The 17,631-nt window shown below is 27.0% G+C and overlaps 1 protein-coding gene and 2 non-coding genes across 3 annotated transcripts in view; all 3 read right to left on the minus strand.

The window, feature by feature from the left end:
* LOC107450569 (small conductance calcium-activated potassium channel protein 1-like) overlaps positions 1–17,631 on the minus strand; it is a 657,806-nt gene that overhangs the window by 311,714 nt on the left and 328,461 nt on the right. The window lies entirely within an intron of this gene.
* TRNAQ-UUG (transfer RNA glutamine (anticodon UUG)) lies at positions 11,462–11,533 on the minus strand. Its single transcript has one exon. It is a non-coding gene; the product is annotated as a tRNA-Gln (tRNA).
* Positions 11,538–11,609, minus strand: TRNAE-UUC (transfer RNA glutamic acid (anticodon UUC)). The gene has a single exon. It is a non-coding gene; the product is annotated as a tRNA-Glu (tRNA).

Consider the following 17,631-nt stretch of genomic DNA (forward strand, 5'->3'; position numbering starts at 1 on the left):
ATAGGGAAAATGAAACGAAATTAATAGTTAGTTTTTCAGATATTGAAGCAGTTACCCCTATGTTTAATGGAAATCGCTATGATAACATAAATTCTTGGTTTGAAAATTTTGAAACTCATGCTAATTTATTTAAATTGTCTGATATGCAAAAATTTTTATTTGCAAAAAGATGCATGAAAGGTAACGCATTGACTTTAATTAGAAGTGAAACTCAGTTAAATTCGTATGAAAAATTAAAAAATCTTTTGCTTGAAGAATTTGGACTCAGTTGCAATAGTGCAGAAGTACATGCAATGTTGCAAAAAAGAAAACAAAGGTATAATGAAACTCTTCAAGAATATTTCCTAAAAATGAGAGAAATAGCTACTCAAAGTGATATTGATGACTTAGCTCTAATCACTTATATAATTCAAGGAATACCAGACCAAACAAATAATAAAACAGTTCTTTATGGAGCCAGTAATCTTTTTGAATTTAAACAAAAACTTAAACTTTATGAAAAAATTAAAAGTGACTTGGATAAAAATAAATTTCAAGCTAATAAGGGACCATATGTTAGGAAGTTAGAAAACCCGAAATATGACATTAAGTGCTTTAAGTGTAATGCACCAGGACATAAAGCCCCGGCTTGTCCTAAAAATAAAAATGTAACCCCGAATGTGACAAAACCCAAAATACATCATACTACACAGGAGAACCCATTGAATCAATGTAAATATTGCTCAAAGAAAGGACTTTTGAATCAATTTCACATGGGCTCCACGTGTGTAAACAACCCTAGTAATGTGGTTGATGTGAACGTTCAAAATATGACAAGTAATCAAAAGCAATTACTCATATCCGGATATATAGTTGAAAACGAGTACGTAAATGGATATATAGTAGAAAATAGGTACCTAAATGGATATAAAGTGAAAAATGAATACGTAAAGGGACGTCCAAAACAAAATAAAAATGAAAAAGTAAAAGAGATATTATTGAATGTTGATACCGGGTCAACATTAAATGTAATACCAAAAGATTTGGTGTTAAAATTGAATATTCCTATTAAAAAATGTAAGGAATTAAAGGTTACCCAAACAAAAGGACAACTAACACTTAACAAAATTTGTGAGTTTCCCCTTAAATTAGGCAAAATTGTTAAGTCAGTTAAGTTTTTTGTAATTGATACTGATTTACCATATGCTTTACTTGGGTTGCAGGCTTGCAAAGAGTTTTGTTTGTTTATTGATTGTGTCGGGCCAGTTGTTACTCAATTTGGTAAGAGATTGATCACCTCTGCTAATACTAACAATGACAACTTATCTTTGCACATTAGACAGCAAAATTCTCAAAATGTTAAGGGTAAAAATGTCGAAAAAAGAAAAGTTAAAGATGTTTCAAAAAAAGTAAGCATCGAAAAAATGAAAGTTGAAGATGTTTCAGTAAAAGTAAACATCGAAAAAAGAAAAGTTAAAGATGTTTCAAAAAAAGTAAGCATCGAAAAAATGAAAGTTGAAGATGTTTCAGTAAAAGTAAACATCGAAAAAATGAAAGGTTTGATGTTTCAATAAAAGTAAACATCGGAAAAAAAAAGGTGAAGGGTAACAAAAAGAAAAGAAAAAATAGGAAAAAGAAAGAATGACCAAGAAACTGATCACAAAATAAATAAAAATAAAAATGTAAGTAAGCAAAATTTCGAACTAGTACTCGTATCAAAACTTAGGAAATATCACAACCCACAAATGTTAAAATTAAATCATGAATAGTCACATAAAAATTGTGAATATTTTTTTTAACCATATAGAATCGTAAATTCTGATTAAATGACACTTGTTGTCCAGTTCGTTTTGCATAAAAATTTTATGTATTTTTGTGTGAAAATTTTTGAAAAGTTCTTAGAATAGTTATATAAAATGTTTAATTTTTCTTTCTGTTTAGTTCACTAAATAGATAAATTGTATTATTATGTTTTTATTGTTGTTGCTGTAAATAATTTTTTCACATATTGGAAAAATGTTATTTATAGTAGGTAAGAGGACAGTCATACCAACATAAATTTTATAAATTCAGAGTATTCTAAATTTTTTTTTTATTATTTTTTTTTTTGGCTTACCAAAATTTTTTTTTGGGGGGGGATGTAATACAAAAATTAAATACTTTTGTATTAATAAAAGCATTAAAACTTCATTCGTTTTCATAAAATATCTTTAGTAAAAGATAAGGGTAGAAATTCTATTTTGGGACTTCAAGGCTAAAAACATGCCAATGAATAATAATTAGATTTATACTTCAAAAGAGAAGTTATTTTAAGATCTTTCACTTCCATATAAGGAAAGATTAAAGGATTTGCTTTGAGTAATAAATAAATTGATGAGGCGTAAGAATACAGAAAAAGGCATATGACTGGGCCTCTTTGCAACTAAAAATCATCCTATAAAATGCAGGAGCAATGTTTTTGCGTGACTTTTTGGTGTATAATGTTTACCAACTAAACTCCGTCAGATCTGACTGTAACTCTGTCTCTCCCTCTCCGTCTGGAGAGGGGTGAAACTGCTATTTCACCATCGTTTAGCTAAATAAAATATCATGCCGAAACTGGACTCGTTAATCATGTTGCTCTCAATACTAATTTCCTAAAAATTATTAGATATATATATATATATATATATATATATAACTCTACAATAATGGAAGAGATACGTTTTGTTTTGGGTATTATTTTGAATTTCTCAAGAAATGCTGAGATGATTATTTTGCAAAATTTCGAAGTATTTAGTTTATGTGATTTTTTGTATTTTGGGGGTCAGTAATACGAATTTGTCAATACAGAATTTCGGAATAATCAGAACGTTTAATTCATACATTCCAGAAAGATATAAAAAGACTTTTTTTAGTATTTCTTTATTGATTTGTTTTCAAATTAAATATTTTTATTACTAAATATTGGATATTATCATGACTCCTTGCTGTCCAGTTATTATAGGGGAGTGTAATTTGCATTACTACATAATAAAATTTATGAATCCCCCCACGCCGATTATTTTGAGATTTCTTTTAAAAAGTACAAAACCTACTCAGAAAATTGTGTGAAACTTTTTGCATTTTTAAGATATTTAAATCAGACTTTTTTCCATTAGTTGCCAAAAATGATTCACTAAAAATATTTTTTTTCTAATTTTTTCCACTCACTCACTGTACAAAAGAACCACTTTAAATACTCATATCTTGCGCACCTTTTAACAATTTTTGCTTCATATTTTAAAATAGTAAATTTGTTATTAATTTTATAGCATTAAACATATTTTGACACGTTAGATCGCACTAAAAGTGAGTAACCGCTGTCTGGGAATTATGGTTCTAATAGTTTGGTCGTGAGACTGTTCCAAAGTTTTGACCCCTTTATTTTACGCATTTCGCTATATCTTTATAACTTTTTTAGCGAATTAAAGTTTTTTTCCAGCAATTACAAAATTCGTTCATAAAAGGAAAATTATGTACAAGAAATAACTTCAGCAATTATTTATTGTTTTATTTAAAAATAGTCAGAAAAATTTTTAATTGTAAGGCATACAATTTCTTACATAATTTTTAAGAGTGTAATTTTATAAGGCAAAATACAAAATTTGATTGAAATCGGTCGAATAGTTCCTAAGAAAACAAATTTTATACAAAAATAATTTATATAATTTTCGCATTTTGAAAATAATAATTTTTAAATTATAATTATAATTGTTAATTATAATTATAGACTAATTATAATTTTTAATGATTATTATTTTCTCTGTTCACTCTTCTATTTAATTGCATACTTTCTCTAAATAAACATACCTTTTCATCCGACGAATTCGGATTTCTGAGCCCTAAGATATAGGGGGTTGCCGGAATCTGGTATTTACGGTTCCGACTGTTTTATCAGGAGAAATTTGAACCGCTTATTTAACTTTTTGCACATTTCACCATTTCTCCTGAATTTTTTTACCGAATTGAAAAGTTTGTCAGGCAATTGTAAAATTTGTTTATGGAAATAAATTTTTATACAAAAAAATAAACTTTTTATAAATATTTATTATGTTCCTTAATGTTATTTAATAATAGTCCAAAATTTTTTGAATTGTAAGGTACAAAATTTCTTACATCGTTTCGAAAAATGTAATTATGTACGGCTGCATTATTTGAGTGAAATCGGTCGAATAGCTCCTTAGAAATCAAATTTCAAAAAAGTACTATTTTTTAATAATAATTTTTAATTACATTTATATTTATTAATTGCACTTGTACATCAATTATGATGTTCAATTAATTCTAAAATTTAAATTTAGAGATAAACTTTAAAACTTCCTTTTTAAATATTTCATCTATCTCAAACGAAATGATATTTCAAAAATATTGTTGATCATAATAAATTATCGGAAACAAAAGACATAAATTTGAAAGAATAGTGAACGTTAAGAACTTTTCTTTGAGAGTGTAATTTGAAATTCGATAAGTGATTACTTCCTGAAAGAGTAATACTTTACAACTCGATTCATCATTGTCATAAAATATCGTCGACCTAGTCTAGCATCGTAGATCGTAATTCCTAGTTAACAAAACCCATATAATTCATAAAGTAATATATGCATTTGTCTTTTATTAAGTAGGAAAAGGAAACTATTGTATTAATAAAAGTAAGAATTAATCAGATTTAAAACGAATTGATATGTTTGAATATTATTTTAATTTTTGCCATTAATATTAAATAAGAGGAAAAAATTTTAATATCTTATTCTATCAATATAAGTTATGTCTTCAATTGCGTAAGAAATCTGATTTTATAAAACTTTAAACATGCAAGCAATGAGAAAAAAAAATTTAATCGTTTGGACTGTGATTTATGTTGTATTAAAATATGAGGATGTCATAATTAATGTAAATTTTTTATGTTCATGCTTTTTGGACGAAATCATAAAAGAAGCAGAATGGAGGAATAAAGTAAAGTATCTGGTCAAAAAATTTTTATTATAAAAATTTAATTCACTGTATAAGATAGTTCTGTATATAATACACTGTCTGGTTCAAAGTGTATGGGGGGCCGCGATCGCTCAGGGGAAAGGGAGTTCGCCTTCCAATCAGGCGAACCGGGTTCGAATCCCAGTCGATACGAATTTCGCATCCCGTTTGCACCGACCACAGTGCTGACGAAAAATATCTTCAGTAGTAGACGAATTATGGGTTGGACTCCCTTTGCCGTCAGGTTAACCTTGGGAGGTTCTCGTGGTCTTCCTCTCCATGTAACGCAAATGCGGGTGAGCTCCATCAAAAAGTCCTCCACGAAGGCAAATTTCTCCCAATATTCGATCCAAGAATTCCTTTGTCTTCTGGATTGGGTTCAAAATTACAAGACTACGGAGTTTAACAATAGTAGTCGTAAACCCATAAAATTGGGTCGGCTGTTCAACGACGGTTATAAAATAAAATAAAGTACATGCGCAAAAGTTATTCTTAATAAGGATTAATTTTACAGAACAAGATAATTCTGTCTATCATACAATATCTGGCAAAAAGGATCTGGAGATAAGTGTTTTAAAAAGTATTTCAGTATTTTTATAAATCAAGGCCATCTTTTTCAAATAATCATTTAAGTATTGACAGATTCCTTATCCCCGATACAAAAACATCTGTGAGAATAATGTTAAGCCGGAATATTCACAGGGTGCTAGTGAGCGTAATTCTGCAATATATGACGCATTTTTCTAATTCAATGCCATCCTCTTCAAATAATCTTTTAAGTATTGACCGATTCCTTAACCCCGAAACAAAAACATCTGCCAGAATAGTGTTAAATCGGAATTATCACATTTAATAGCAAGTGTGCGTAATTCTGCGAAAAATTATTTATAGTTCCTCCATCGCGTTGTTGACGATTAAGAAATGAAAGACGTCTGGAATTATTAAAGCTTTAGGATTAAACTGATTTTTTTTAAATATCGTCTTGAGCTTTTCGAAACTTTTATCTGCTATGTTTGTGACGAAATTAAATTTATAAATTTATAATTAAAATATAGTTTAGCATTTAAACTTGCTAGCAGCACTTTCTCTCGTTAACCCTTACCATATATGGCAGTACTTTTACTTTCGTTACTTGTAACGCCGGTACAAGTAAAAAGTACGTACTTTTACTTGTACTTCGTTACTTTTTAAATTTAGTACTTTTACTTGTACTTTCGTTACTTTTTTAGGGAAAAAGTACAAGTATTTGTAACGGAAATGTCGAATGAAATCGTTACTTTTTTCTAAAACTCGGTAAGCTTTCTTAAAAAAAAAAATTGCTTTCGAAATGCAATTATTTTGCAAAATGAATAAAAATATTAATTAGCAAGTTATTTTCATTCATTTCCGAGTTTTATGCATTTGTTTAATAAATTTTAAATAAAAAATGTTGGATTTTGTTATTACGTTTTTCAATTTTCTTTTTGAACTCACTAATAATATATTTTTGTCTTAATACATTTTTACTAAATACCTTTTTACCTAGTACATTTTTTACTAAAATTATGTTTATGCCCGACCTTGTCAAACAACGCCCAGTCAAATCTCTAAGAGCTTCAGAACTATTTGTGCTATTGAAAACTATTATAATTACTATTTTAACTCTTGAAAACTCGAAGGTATTAATTTAGCCACTGATACTAAAATTCGTTCACAAATTTTAATTATTCCGTTAGGCAGAAATGTTCGGAAAATGATTTTCTCGCATGACTTCAGCATTAGCCATTGTTACGAATAAAACTGTAGACTGTTCTATTTCAACTTATATTGCACATTCAATTATTTTTTTACTAGCTCAAAGATTACAAAGCTATCTGAAACCCCGTGTTTGCTTTGTTTATGTTTGTGCTTTAAAAACGTGTTTCTATAGAGTAAGACAATTTTAAATCAATCCTAATTTAAATAAATAAAAATGATGAACTAAAAATTAAAATCAATAGATAAAATTTCTTTTTCGTGCAAATCCATAAAATGTTTGATATTAAGATTATATTTGATTTTAAAATTATATTCTACGATCATATTATAAAATTATATTATAATATTCTTCCGAATTTAAAAATAAATTAATCTCCATAACTTTCAAAATTAAAAATAATTAAAGAAATAACAACAATTTTGCAATAACATAAAAGAACATAAGAATATTATTCAATAAAATTTTAGGTTACTTTGAATTTTCGATTTCCTAGAAATGTACTTTTAAATCGTTACTTTTTTTGTTTAGTACTTGTACTTTTACTTGTACTTTTTACTCGTTACTTTTCAAAATAAGAATTTTTTACTTTTTACTCGTTACATTTTTCAAAAATACTTGTACTTTTACTCGTTACTTTTTAAAAGTAACGTTGCCATATATGACCCTTACTGACGTTTTGAAAGTCAAGATTTTCTTGAAATCATTCCAGAAACGAATGGAAGCTTTCAGTAGTTTCATCAAATTTCTCAAAACATACAGAATTTTTGTCATCATATTTTGTTCCTTATTTTTCGTTTAAAGCCTTTTAACGGCTTTATCTTATTTAATTAATTCTTAAACTAAATTCTCCATTTAAATTAAGATAAAAAATTCTGCTCCTACAATTCCCGTCTTCGGGAAACTCTATAATCCAATCGGAAGATTTATTTTTGGGAACTTCTGCCTTAATTTCTATTTGAAATGCTGGATTCGTCATTTCTTGTCTTAAATTGTGAGGTTTTACTTCTTTTATAGGGATTTCGGGTTTATGTTAATTAGTTGTGCTTTCTATTCAACAAATCTTATAACAACACTAATTGTATTACAAATAAAATACATCAAGCAAAAAAAGAATACGACCGAATGGTTGACTGCTGTCAATCAGATCCCATACATTCTTTTGTGTTCTTATATCATATCATACCCAACGTAATGCCACATCACCGACCGCCATCTGTCGGTATAAAAGCAAATTACTTATTATTATTCATACATTACAAGTTCAGTCTATCTTACACTATCTGGGTAAAAGCATCTGGGCACCAACCTAAAATAGTAGATATCTTCATGATGTGGGGGTGTTTTCATGGTTTGGCTTTGATATCTTAGTTTATGTATGATTGGAAACTTGAACTAAAAGATGTAGCTGCATTCTCTTCCAACAGGACAACTGCTTCAGTCACCTTTAAAGCCAATGTTTTTTTTTAAATTTTATTTTATAACCTCCTGCATCAAGTATTGGAAGAAATTTGCCTTCGTGGAAACCTTTTTGACCGAACTTACCCGTATTGCGTTAAACGTAGAGGAATGCCACGAAAACCTACCATGGTGGGCCTAACGGCAAGGGGACTCTAACCCATGATCAGTCTACCACTGAGGATATTATACGTCAGTACTTGTGGTCATTGCGAGCCGGATGTGGAAGTCGCATTGACCAGCCATGCTGGCTTTGGAACCCGGGTCGCTTCATTGAGAGAACATTTTTCTATCCCCTGAAGTTTTTTATCCCCACTTGACGAAATATAAAACCAAAAACTGACTTAGCTTTCTCAAGTCTTGCTCTCAATACCATAAAACATCTGTAATGTAACCACCCTAATCGACCATCCTAATTGTCAGTTCTCACTTCACCTATGATATAGGCGAGAAAGCCAATTCTTGTGGCCCCAATCAGGAACTAGTGAAGAGGATTACCAGACATAAGCGGGTTGTACTTGATGCAGAACGAGAACTAGCATCTTATAAATACTTGCCACATGTGACTACATGTCCGTAAAACTGGATGCTTTGATACTTTTGTCCAGTTATGGTTTTAAATTAATAATATGAATATTTTTATTTTTACTTGACGTCAAGGCACAAATTTTTTTAAAGATGAAGTGATAGGTTATTGAAAGAAATATCCATTTGGAATAAAAATAAGCATATGTTATCGCTTTTATTCATATATAGATCATTTTCAATAAACTTGAAATTTGATGTCCTTTGACTTAAAATAATTTTGAATACTGAAATAAAATTTCAAGTGACATTTTTCAGCACTCAAATTAATTTACTATTTGGTTTCAGTAAATGTTGATTCACTGAAATTAGTATTTTAAAATAATGTGATATCTTTCTAATATATCAGTACAGCTAAATTGTTATGCAAACCATTCTTTGCTTCTTGTTTTACTGCAATTAAACCGACTGTTAACTGAAAATAATTTTAATTTATCTTATAATGAAAATTGTATTGTTGTTGAATAAGCCAAGCTCGCCTGGCATTGTATTTCCAAACTAATTCAGTAAGGAGCGCCTTTCGTTAGACAATAGAACACTGCCAAGCGAAAGGGCAAATTATTTTTGATATTGCGTGTTTAAGAAGATGAATGCAGATTAAAATGCATATTTTAGAATACTCAAAGCTCAAAATGCTTATTTAAGAAAATGGGAATGTTTAATGAGAATATTTAAAAAATTGACATGGTATTTGATTCTGCTTTTAAAAATACTCTTATAATTTAGTTTAAGGAAGGACGAGTAGTGTTCATTTTAAAGGAATTAACTAATGAATCCAAATAAATTCTTAATTTGAATTACTAATGAATCCAAATAAATTCTTAATTTGAATTACTAATGAATCCAAATAAATTCTTAATTTGAATTACTAATGAATCCAAATAAATTCTTAATTTGAATTACTAATAAATCCAAATAAATTTTTAATTTGAATTACCAATGAATCCAAATAAATTCTTAATTTGAATAATAGGTTTTTAATTGTTGATTTTCGTTTACAAAGGATCAATTACAATTTTTTTCAATTACAAAGGATCAATCGGTACACTTTATTTTTTTAAACTTGCTCTTTTTTTTTTTTTTTTTTTTTTTAAAGATTTAGTTCAACAGATTTTTATACACAGTGATACCATGAATTTTATAAATTTAAAATAATAGTAGTACATTTTGTTTTCGGGATTTTTGTAAGCCGCTTCATCAATTTATTATTTAGAGATCTTAATAAGTATAGGAGATCAATCGAAGTGTATGTACTATACCGAAAGGATTATGTTGACTGTTAAAAAAAGTAAACAAAATTGTTGTCTTATTGTTAAAATTAGGGTTTTATCATTGAAAAGAAGCATTTTTTTTTGTGCATATTTTCTAAGCTCGCATTTCGAGCCGTTATTTATTTATTATTTTAAAATACGCTTTTCGAGTCATGTCCATTTACTTAAACTCGTATTTTAAGCTACGTCCATTTTCTTACGTACGCTTCACGAGCTATGTTCATTTTCGTAAACTCGTTTTTAGAGGCTTGTCCATTTTTTTAATAAGCATTTCAAACTAAGTCCATATTCTTAAACGCACATATTGAGTAACGTCCAAAATTGGCTAAAAATTAGTATTTGACAGATTTTTCAAAAAATTGACTCAAACATGAAAAATATTTAGTGCTACCGATTAATTTTATAACTATCAAATCAGACAAAAAATGGCACAGATATATATATATATATATATATATATATATATATATATATATATATATATATATATATATATATATATATATATATATATATATATATATATATATATATATATATATATATATATATATATATATATATATATATATATATATATATATATATATACACACACAGAGAGGGAGTAGTGAATATAAAAAAAAAGAATAGAAAAAAGAAAACATACATATCCTCAATGTTAAAAAGAAGGCGAATGTTTTTTTTAGCATTGTTCAAGTTATTTTTACTTTTTTGAATTTTCACTATTAAGTCAATTATGATATGAATTATTAAATATTATTTTAACCAACTAAAATATTACTCAGAAATAATTTTCAACAATTATTTATTGTTTCATTTTAATAAAATTGAAGAAAATATTTCTGATTATACCATAAGCAAACATTTTCTCAATATTTAAATGTATATTTTTAAGTGACAAAATTTAAAATTTGTAGGAATTATAATGATGATAATAAAACGAATTTTTCATTAAAAGTAAAAAAAATTTCTCATGGACCATTTAACGGATTTATTTCAAAGTTAGAATTACTAGATTCAAAATTACATGGCGCATACAATAAAATTATTAAATATTTATATAATTATGAAATTGAAAAAAATAATCTCACAAGTAAGGTGTCTTACTTTTACTGAAACAAAAAATTTATTTTTTATAAGATGGTTCTTATTTTGTTTGTGTCATTGAGTAACCAAAAACTACACCATAATTGCTAGATAAAAAATAAAAATAAATCAATAAATGTTGAGAGAGTAAGAGATATTGCTCGGTATTGATGCTAAATATTTCTATGTGCAATTATCTGGCTTATACTCCTTTCAAATTTTATTAACGTGAAACTATCGGGAAATTTCAAAATGCAGGTAGAATTTAATAACTCTAATGACAATTAAGCTATAATTGTCAATTTATATTAAGTACATGTATTATACTAAAGGATGTAGGAACAAAAGAATTAGGTTCTACCGAGATTTGAACTCGGATCGCTGGATTCAAAGTCCAGAGTGCTAACCATTACACCATAGAACCCAACTTCCCATGCCGGGAATCGAACCCGGGCCGCGTGGGTGAAAGCCACGAATCCTAACCACTAGACCACATGGGACTGACTTCCTTGCTGAAAAATACAAAATTTCAGCCAACAGTTGGTTTGCTTTGTGCCTACTTTGACCACTTTTTTTTTTACTTCTACTTAAATCGTTTCTGCATCTATTCGTAGATAGCAGATGTAAATAGAAAATTATTTTTCAGATGATTATTATAAATCTAGCATTCACAGTGACTTATTCAATTTTAACGTCGTGTATTTTAAATTAGTTAATTAATTAAGAAAATATTTTATTTTACTAACTTCTTTAAATGGTTGTGAATGGTAAATTTATTATTTAAAAAAATATATTTCTAGTATAGTCACTATTATGAGATCATAAATTTTCAAATGAAATCTCAGTTATAGTTCATAATTTAGTTTTACTTAAATTGCTTTGCGCTATGAGATTTACATTCATTGAGCTAACTAATTATTTAAAGCTAGATGAACGAAAACCAATGCCTTTAACTTTAAATTGAGATCTTAATTATAAAAATCGAAAAATGTTTGGGAATTATGCTTATTTTAAAATTTCAGAAAAGATTTATTACTTTTTTTAGTGCTGCCATCTTTTGTTAGGTGTGTTAACTTTTTGAAGCATAATTCTATTTTAATGTTCTTTAATATTGGAATCATAAAATTTAGAAAAAATAAAATAATTAGGAATGTCAGAGAAGACAATTACAGCTAAAGAAAAACATAAAGTAGCTAAAAAAAGCATATTTATTCAGTCAACTATATTTAATTTTCACCGTGTACTTCTTCTTTAAAATTAAGAATATTTCTCGTAAACTTAAATCTAAATTAGCTGGTGCCATCTAGCAGTGAAAATTTTAATATATTTTTTAGAAAAAAAGGTTTATTGTAACTTTTTGTAACAGTGAAATGGCAAAGTATACAATTAATTATAAGATAAAAATTAATGATTTTAACTCAAATTGACAAATTGAAATATATAAGATGATTCCAAATTTTTCAAAATAAAAATGAAATTCATAAGAAACTTTCCATGAAACTAGAAAATTAAGTGGATTATATATTTCACGGAAAATAAATTTTAAAAAATTAAAAGGATAAAATCTCGATATACATAAATATGTTTATAATTCAATAATGTTAATGTATTCGTGATGTTACAATTTTTTTTTATTCTACCTTTTCGTTTGACTAAACTTCTAATAGATGTCAGCACTATCTTTTAATGGTGATTATGCGGGGGGGGGGAAACGAAAAAAAAACTTATTGGAAATGATTTTAATTGCTAAGTCTTAATTAAAGTATTTAAATGTCCATATTTAACAATAATCATATTTCATCACTTAATGCAGGTGAACACAATAAAAAAATTTAAAGAGTTAATTAAATATAATGCAATAGTTCAATATTAATGGGCAGAGACATGTATAGAAAAAAATAATGAAATTTTTATTTTCAAACAAAGAATAAATTTATTAATTAAATAATAATAAGAATAAATTAGACAATTTGGATTTTTTTCTGTATTAAAAAGGGGGAAATTTTTATTTCAAAATAAAAAAAAAACGAAAAATCAAATCAAAGTTATTTTGATAAAAGCATGATTTCAATTCAAAGGGAAATTAAAACTCCGATAACCTCTAGACATAGCTGGGAATCACAATTTCTTTTTCTGGAATTAACAGGTACTAATAATACTTTTTTTCGTGTTTTACGTGTTGTTCGTCAAAAAATCAACTGAAAAAAAAAAGAAAAAAAAAAAAAGCAAAATGTTACGAGCTTGATTATATTTATCAGATGTCACTGTAATATAGAAAATTCCTAAAAACTCACTAGATAAGAAATTTAAAAATAAATTAAAATTAATAAGACAAAAAAAAGTTATTATTAAAAAAACAAGTATTAAGTAGCAATATCCACCCCTTGAAATATTGAAAACTACCTCATAATGTGCATTGTACAGTGCAGAAAGTGAAAAACCTGAATTTTTTTAAACTAATGATCGGATTTTCCTATTCTAAGACTCAATATTCAAACTAAATGGTTCAAAGGTCTAATCTGAAGTATGTTAATTATTTAGTGCAGGCAAAATATTAAGTTAAATATTAAGTTACAAAAATGTACTTTCTTGGAAAAAGCATACGTTTTTTCAATGGAATTGGTATTTGTGACCCTCAAAATATGCGATTTCAACCGTAATGTGTAGGAAAAAGGTCTCGATTGAATCGTTCCCTTAATTTTCTGCACATTTTGCCATATAAAATAAGTCATACTTTTAAATTTTTATTTTTGAGAACTATTTTTATATTTTGAGAACTTTTCAAATCTTGGATTTAGTTATTAGATTAAATTAAAACAAAAATTTGCAAATTGATAGGATTACACTTTCTCGAAAATTACTAAATTAAAAAAAAAAAAAAAAAAAAAAAAAAAAAAAAAAATTATTAATGGTATTGTCACAATATCTACCTTACTGATTCGTGTAGTTACTTTACGGATCGATAGGTGGAGCTATTAATGCTTGTAAAAGTAATTTTTTAAAAATATAATTTATATTAAATATAAGTTTAATGAAAATAATTTTAAAACAAAATTTAAACAATTATTAATTTATAAAAAATGTAATTTGCATTAAATAAGGTAATAAATTAATTAAAATAAGTAAAATGTGAACCAAAAAAATATTGTGATAAAATCGAGGAAAAAAAATTTGGTAAAAACAACAATTTATTGCTCCGTAAAGTAATTACACAGTTAAGTAAAATGCATCGCATATTGGGACGATTCTAAAAAAATATAAAGTTATGAAACACAATCATTTACATGGAAAAATCTTTGGATAAAAAAGTTTCATAATTGCGTGCAAAAACTTTTTAATTGACTTCTGGAGTTATGACGAAATACACCAAAAAGAAAATTAATATCAAAGGATCCAACCTTTCGATCGCTCTCCTGATCAAATTATTTAGACCGAAATTTCAAGAGTGCAACTTTTTCCCATATTTAGAGGGTCAAGAAACCAAATCCTTCACAAAAATAGGCATGTTTATCAGTGTTGTTGTTGTTTCTAATGCTACTTGCCACACTAGCAAGCCAACTTGGTTTGATCAGTAAAAGTAGTAAGTCTTCGTGTCTGTTTTCGTAATTTAAAATATCTTTTATCTGCATCACTAAATAATTTGCGTATTTAAGGTTAGACGTTCGAGACACTACGATTGAGTTCTAGAACGCGAAAACTTTATCATTAGATGAAAGTTTTTCAGAGTGTTCACTTTTTATTTTGTGGATGGGTGCGAAAAAAAACATGAAGCACCCTGAGTAATTATTTGATTTAATGATTGTATCTTTACGCTCTTCTAGGATTCAATCTTAATGGTTCGAAAGAGTGAACGCTAATATTTGATTTGAGCTCATATTTGATTAAGTTGATTTGATTTGAGTATTATTCTTTGAATTATTTGAATATTTGATTATTTATTTGAATATTTGATTGTTTATTTGAATATTTGATTATTTATTTGAATATTTGATTATTTATTTGAATATTTGATTATTTATTTGAATATTTGATTTGAATATTTGATTGTGTTGATTTGATTTGAGTTTAGTAATTAGCGTGAACGATATTTTAAAATGCGAAGTAAGACGCAAAAAGTATTTTCTCTGAATAAATTTTTTTTCGATGGATTCGGATCTTAGACTTGAAACATATAAGGAGTTGTCACAACTTGGGAAATACGGTCCAAATAGTTTGGTCAGGAAAACGATCCAAAGTTTGAATCCCTTATTGTTAATCTCACTTTTTGCACATTTCGCCATATAATTTTTAGATTCTCTCAAAGGGGATTTAAAAAAAATTTAGCAAAATTTTGAAATTCTTTTATCAAAGCAAAAATCCGTACAAAAAATAATCTTTAGTAAATATTTATAATTTTTTATTACTATTTTATGAACAAAAATAATTGCAAACTTATGATTTTAAGGTATATAATTTATTTTACATCACTAAGGAAATGTTATTTTACATGCAAAATTTGAGCAAAATCTGTCGAATAGTTCCTGAGAAATCAAATTTCAAAGAAGCTTTTTATTTAAAAATCGGTTACTGAGGTACTATGTCACCGATTCAAATTATTAAATTAATTAGGGAGAGCAGGATGCAAGAAACTCTTCACGAGTTGAAGGAATAGAAGAAATTATGTGGTATCACCCATGAGACTCGAACCCTCTTTCAGTCGCCCATGAAAGTAAGAGATTAGTCCTCTGGGCTATAGTATGTGCTTATGTGCAAGGAACTAAGTAACTTCATAAGGTAGGTCTAATTGTAGCGAGTAAAATTCTAGTTGCTTAACCGTATTAGGTGGAAAAGGGCCGATAAACAATTTTCCTCACTGTTGACAGTTTAAATACCATATTTTCATGGTTATTTTACTGTTTAGGTCCTTGAATATTTCAAAATTGCACTTAAATAAACTGTTATTTAACCATTGTTTTCGTATACTGATTGTATGTATTACTAACCCATTAAAAAATTGACAATGAATGGAATTTGTGCTTTTTCCACACTTCAAAATAATTACTAAAAACAAATTTTTCAAAGTGCAATTTGACTCAATATTTTCCTGATTTCGAGGTTATAATAAATTGTTTTCGAAAAATATTCATATGTTATAACTTTTCAATGTCATTTAACACGTTGAATGCCACACTAATTTTACTTGGCTTGCTCGTTTGGCTACACGGTAAATAACTACAAACTAAATTTTCAAATAGACAGATTTCGCTAGTTTTTTAGAAGGTTTAGTATGACATATTTGAAAAAATTGGTAAATTATATATGCCTAAGAATTGTTTAAAAATAGTGGTGGATAAAAATCTACTAAATTGAATTTATTAAACCAAGAATCACAATAATTAAGTAAATTTTGAATAAATTTTCTGCAATTCCATAAAAGAGTGCAAATTTTATAGTTCTATATCATGTTATACGCTGTCAGCCAGCTGTTTTTTGCGGCCTATGTGAAAGGTCAGTGTCTAATTTCAGTGTCAGCCACCGGTGGTGTTAAATATTTAATAAACATTTAATATTTTTCCAAGTTTCGATAGAAATAGCATTTCATTGGTAATTACAAAATTAAAAAAAATATTGCTTAAAGCTTTTAAAAATCGTTACACAATAAAAGCATTAATTAGCAAAATCAATATTTCCCTTTTACAATTTTAGAAACATTATCTTACAAATTTATTTTATTTTGCTCATGCATATTTATTTTTCCAAGTTGAGATTTCGAAAGTATCTTTAATTTTTTATCAATTCCTTCTCTGAAGAAAAGAAAAGAATATACATTTAAAATTCTACCGACAAAAGATTTTTGAATTAATTTTAATTTTATTTCATATAAATTTTTATAGTTTGTTTTGTGCAGCTTTTAATCCGTTGAGATGTTTGAATATTTAATGCCTTATTCTTCCTCCTTATATCCTGAGGCGTTTTGTCAAGTGTAAAGTTTTTGCTGAAATAAATACTTTTAAAATATTCTAAAAGGCTTGAATTTAAGTAGATTGGAATAACTCAATAAATTTTAAACATTAAGCTTATTAACATTTTTGTTTTATTTTTTAAAAACTGCTATAAAATCAAACTTAAATCCGAATTTAACAAGATAAAAGTAAGTAATAACAAGAGTAAGTAGCGTAATTTTTTAAATTACAAAAATATTATTTTGAGAGCTTATAAATATAAATTTATTATTATCAAATAATTTAAAAATATTAGTGTTTTCATTTAATTATTTAACTTGATGTACTCTTTAATTACCAGCACAATTTATTCAATTACTTTTAAGTTATTTTGTGGTTTAATATACATAAAAGGGGAATTTAGTATAAAAAACCCAGAGGATTTTTAAATTTCATATCTTTAGGTTTTTATTAATATCGATTTCATTTTAAGGTTTTTACTAAGAATGATGCAAATGTGATAAAATGTGCAAACTTGCATTATGTTATTAAAATAGTCTTAACTTTTGTTTAAATGTCTTTATCCCTCAGAAGCATGTAT

The sequence above is a fragment of the Parasteatoda tepidariorum genome, chromosome 12 (assembly GCF_982258835.1).
Source record: "Parasteatoda tepidariorum strain Cologne lab strain chromosome 12, Ptep-v5.0, whole genome shotgun sequence".
Lineage (NCBI taxonomy): Eukaryota > Metazoa > Arthropoda > Arachnida > Araneae > Theridiidae > Parasteatoda > Parasteatoda tepidariorum.